Below are 5,649 nucleotides of genomic sequence, written 5' to 3'. Positions count from 1 at the left end.
CACCCCGCTGCGCTCACTTCCTCCATCCGCCCCCCGGGCCGCCCCTCGGGGGCGGGGAGCAGGAGGGGCTCGGACCGGCTCCTCCCCGAGGCGGAGGGGGTGGGGGAGACAGGGTGGTGAAAGGACCCCCAAGAGAGTACTCAGGCTGCTGGAGGGTTGGGTTCCTGTGTGACTTTGGTTCAGGGGTTGCCCTCTCTGAGCCCTAGATGAGATACTTATAAAGTGAGGGAAAGTCGTTTCCACTTAATTTAGGGGCTTTTTGGCGGTAGACGGGGCGCAGGGTGCCCTGGCTCTGCGCCTTGGAGTTGATGAGTTCTCAATCACTATTCTGTTACTCAGCGGGAAGGGAAGGCAGGGCCCGCCCAGTGTCTCAGTGGCCACCCCTAACATCCCCGAGTCGCTCATCACCCTACATACACACTCGTCCGTTTCCATCATTTCTCGCTCGTGTTTCTGGTAGCCAAATCCCCGCGGACGCACAGTCTCTGCCCTCAGTCCTGCTGCTGCACCCTCTCCTCTGGAAGGCCGCTACACCCTCGGCAGAGGTGGCACCCGCCCGGCCCTGTTTGACACTTGAGGTTAGCCTAGCTATCTCATTTGAACTTGCTCCTTCACAGCCTCGCCTTCCGGCGGTTCTGCACCCCAAGCCCTTTCCTTTCTTGGTGCTAACTTCTTTCACATTCAGATAACTTATCTAGTTGCCTTTACTTCAGAATTTTTATCTTTCTGGGTTGTCCTTTCGGCCTCTTTTTCTCTCCCCTCCCTTCTTCTCTCCTATCAGAAAGCCTCAGGGCTCATCTTTCGAGTCTATCTCCATTCTTCTCCCCCTTTCTGGCTTGAACAGCCTTTAAAACGTGGGCTGTTCTGTTCGTAGGATCCATGCCGTCTGACGGCCGCTGTCCAATCCCAGCTCTAACTCGGTGGGTGGGCCGGCCTGCTCAAGGTCTACAAGCCCGGTAGGACCCTCCCCTCGCCTGGAGCAGTCTACCTTCTAACCCTGCTCAGCTTTTCTTGGCTGCTACCCGGCCTCCCTCTCCTCACCCTCCACTGCTTTCCAATCCGGCTTTTCTCTGCTCTCCGCATGCTGCGCTCTCTGCCATAGAGACGGATCAGTGTTTAAGAGCGTTTGAAGCGCTTAGGGCAGACCCAAATTCAGTTCCCAGTATCCACCCTATCAGGTGGCTCGCGGCTGACTGTAACTCCAGCTCCAAGGGATCCGATGCCCTCTGGCCTCCTCAAGCTCCAGCAAGCCGGAGTTCACACACACACACACACACACACACACACACACACACACACACACCAGGCATGGTGACACTCATCTTTTTATCGTTTTGTTTGTTTTGCTTTGTTTCTAGACAGGGTTTCTCTGTGTAGCCCTGGCTGACCTGGAACTCGCTTAGTAGACAAGCTGGCCTCAAACTCACAGATCTGCCTACCTCCCAAGTGCTGGGATTAAAGACATGCGCCACCACCACCCAGTGACAGCAAGGGCTCTTAAGTGTCCAGTCATCTTTCCAGCACCTGGTACTCACCTTTAATCTGAGCACTAGAGAGCCAGGGGCAGGTCCGCCTTGTCTATGTAGTAAGTCCCGGGGGGTGGGGGGGTGGGGGGGGTGGGGGGGTGGGGGGGGTGGGGAATAGAGGATTACAACAGAAACACTAACACCTGACTAATAAAAAATCCCAGAAAACGAAATTAAACTAGAGAACTCGGGAGGCAGAGGCAGGCGGATCTCTGTGAGTTCGAGACCAGCCTGGTCTACAAGAGCTAGTTCCAGGACAGGCTCCAAAACCACAGAGAAACCCTGTCTCGAAAAACAAAAAAACAAAAAAAAAAAAAAAAAAAAAGAAATTAAACTAGAGAAAAAAAAAGTTGCATTCTCAGAACTCATCAGAATGAGGAGGAGTTTGAGGACAGCCTGGGCTACATATAAAACCCTGTCTCAAAGAAACAAAAAGTGAATTCAAGATGTAGATCACTTGGTAGAGTGCATACTACTCAAGAAGGGGGCGTAGGAAGTGGTGCCTGCTTGTAATCTCAGCACTTAAGCCAGAGGTAGAGGTCGGAGGCTCAGAAGTTCAGAGTTATCCTTGGCTACATAAGGAGTTTGAAGCCGACCTGGGAATGAGCTTCCCGAACATTATACTAAGATAAAAACACTCAACATGAGTCACATAGCATAAGATTCTACCTGTAAGAAATACCTAGAAGTTGGGTGGACAGGAGGACCTCTGTAAATTTGAGGCCAGCCTGGACTACAGAGTGAGTTCTAGGACAGGCTTCAAAGCTACAGAGAAACCCTGTCTCGACAATACAAAAAACAAACAAACAAACAAAACCCAAACCAAACTAAAACAAAAGAAAAAAAAGAAATACCAAGAATACTCAGAGACAAAAATCAGATTGGCAGTTGAGTGGGAATGAAGGAAGGAAGCAGAGAGTAACTGGTTTTTTTCCTTTTTTTTTTAAAGATTATTTATTTATACAGTATCCTGCCTGTAGGCCAGAAGAGAGCCCCAGATCTCATCATAGGTGGTTGTGAGCCACCATGTGGTTGCTGGAAATTGAACTACTCTGGAAGAGCAGTCAGTACTCTTAACCGATGAACCATCTCTCCAGCCCGAGAGTAACTGTTTAATGGTACTTTCCTCTCATCATGACTAGAATATTATGGAACTTGGTAGAAAGAATGGTCATACAACCTGTGACTATATCAAAAGTTATTGGTGGGCTGGGGAGATAGTTTAGTTGGTAAAGAGCTTGCCTTAAATATTTAGTTTAGAATCACGCAGGCAGCAAGCCTCTGGGCATACCTGGGGGAGATTATCTACATTAGGATGGCCTCTAGTCTAGGAGGATGACGGCTTTGGTCCTGGACTACATCAGAAGAAAGCATTGCTAGGCCTGGTGGCATTCGCCTTTAATCCCTGCATTCTGGAGGCAGAGGTAGGTGAATCTCTGTGAGTTTGGGGACAACCTGGTCTACAGAGCAAGTTCCAGGATAGCCAGGACTGTTACACAGAGAAACCCTGTCTCGAACCACACACACACCCCCCAAAAAGAAGAAGAAAGCAGATTGAGTAGTATCATCTAGTTTCCTGACTGTAAATGCATTGTGACCAGCTCTCTCAAGTTTCTCCTGCCCCGTGACTGCTCTACCATGCTGGACTGTAGTGTACCCTGGAACTGTGAACTGAAGTAAATGATTCTTAAAATGCTTGTCAGGGATTTCCTGACAGCACGAAGGAAGTTAACAAGCATACCTTGCAAATATGAGGACCTAAGTTTAATTCCCAGAAGCTATATTTTTTTTAAAAAAATTCTGGGCGGTGGTGGTGCACACCTTTAATTACAGCACTTTGAAGGCAGAGGCAGGTGGATCTTAGTGAGTTTGAGGCCAGCCTGGTTTACAGAGTGAGTTTTAGCACAAAAAATACTCCAAAGCAGGGGCTGGAGAGATGGCTCAGAGGTTAAGAGCATTGCTTGCTCTTCTGAAGGTCCTGAGTTCAATTCCCAGCAACCACATGGTGGCTCACAACCATCTGTAATGGGGTTTGGTGCCCTCTTCTGGCTTGCAGGCATACACACAGATAGAATATTGTATACATAATAAATAAATAAATAAATAAATATTTAAAAAAAAAACTCCAAAGCAATAAACAAACAAACAAACTGTGATGAGCTTTGGTCATATATAAGATATAATATAATAGCATATAATGTGTAATATATTATATTAATATAACAACATATAATATGTAATATATTCATATAATTAATATTTTTTTAAAAAGCTGTGGGACTGGAGAGATGACTCAGCAGTTAAGAGCACTGGGTGCTCTTCCAGGGGTCCTGAGTTCAGTTGCCAGGACCCACATGACAGCTCACAACTGCCTGTAACTCCAGCTCCAGAGCATCTGACCCTCACACCAGTGAACATAAAATAATAAAATAAATTTAAAAAAAGCGAGATGCTATTTGAGACATCCAAAGCCTGCTGTAAGTGGGTTAATCTATTTTTTTTAAAGCATAGATATAAAAGGTTTTACTGTGTTGAATCCTAGGCATCTTCATTATGAGGAGTAGTTTATTAAGAAAGGAAAATGGAAGTGGGCTAGTGTGCTGTAGAAGGAAGCTCACAGGCTGGGTTTTGTGGTGTGAATGAGAATAGTCCCTATAAGCTCATATATAGTTTTTTGTTTGTTTGTTTTGTTTTTTGTTTTTTTTTTTCAAGACAGGGTTTCTCTCTGTAGCAGTCCTGGACGTCCACAAACTCACTCTGCAGACTGGCCTTGAACTCACAGAGATCCACCTGCCTCTGCCTCCGCAATGCTGGGATTAAAGGGTGTGCCACCTTGCCTGCTTCAACTCATATATCCTACCTCAGCCTGAGTCTGTGCTGTCTGAGGCCTACATTGCCACCAAAGACCACACTGATGTCCAGGATCTGGGCTTCCACCCATGGCCTTCTTGGTGCCCGAGGGCTATGCTGCTGCTAGGCCCATACAGACCTGAGTAACATGTGTTGCCTCCTGGGGCCGGGGTGTACGGGCCTGAGCTGTCTGTGGCCGTGACACAGACAGGACCTGTGTTGGTGTCCGAGGCTCCTGTAGCCGTCAATGGCAGTGCAGATGCCTGGAATCTGGGCCACACGTGGGGCTGTGGGGGCTCCATGCTGCTGTTAGGTGATCTAAGTTGACCTGCACTGCCAACTGGGACCACGGTGACATCTGAGCCCAGGTGCTGCTCACGACCATGTCTGGGTCCATGGTTTGATCACAGCAGGGGTCTGTATTGATGCCACCAGATCGTCAGGGACCTGGGCGACCACCTGGGTCCAGGTTAGTGTCTAAAGTGTCTAAAGGTTGAGCCTCTGCCAGGGCCATGCAGATCTGAGTAGCCTGCGCTGCCACCCAGGACCACGAAGCCACCTGGGCCTAGGCTACTGCTGGGGACCATGTCTGGGTCTGTGGCTCCTATTACCACCAAAATCAGTGAAGAGAGAGCTGCGCAGACTTGGTCCTGCCCTTGCTGGCAGCAGCACTGAGGAGAGAAGGCCCTGCACTTTTCCTGTTGACCTGATAATAGAGCTGACCCTGCTGGAAGGGGCAGAGGTGAGCAGGCCTGGGGAGCATGAGAACAGGAGGCCCGAGTCTGCCCCTCTTCGTCTGTCGTATGGTGGCATGAATGAGGAAATAAAATGTCCTCTCTCTCCTCACCCCTTGCCAACTGTGGCAGGTGAGAGAGGTGGCCCCCGGGCCATGAGAATGGGAGAACTGGACCTGCTCCACCCCCAGCAGCAGCACATGGGAGAGTGGGCATGGCATTTCACCTGGGCAGCACACCAGAGCTGACTCTGTAGGCTAGGCCTGTGGGCGTGAGAGCAGGCGAGCTGCCCCTGCCTCCTCCCTCGTATGCCATGGAATGGCAAGGGTAAGAGAAGTATGCCCTCATCCCCACCCCTTGCCACTCATGACAGGCAGGAAAGCAATCCCGGGGGCATGAGAACAGAAGAACTGTCCTTGCCCCTCACCAACTGCAACACTCAGGACAGTCGGCCCTGCACCTCGCCTGGGCAAAAGCAGTTCTTCCTGCTTTTTCTGTCCAGCGCTTCCACATTCAGGTCAGAACTATTTTCCTATAAT

The sequence above is a fragment of the Microtus pennsylvanicus genome, chromosome 6, assembly GCF_037038515.1.
Source record: "Microtus pennsylvanicus isolate mMicPen1 chromosome 6, mMicPen1.hap1, whole genome shotgun sequence".
Lineage (NCBI taxonomy): Eukaryota > Metazoa > Chordata > Mammalia > Rodentia > Cricetidae > Microtus > Microtus pennsylvanicus.
The sequence above is the reverse complement of the archived record's forward strand: the minus strand, read 5'-3'. Positions refer to the sequence as shown.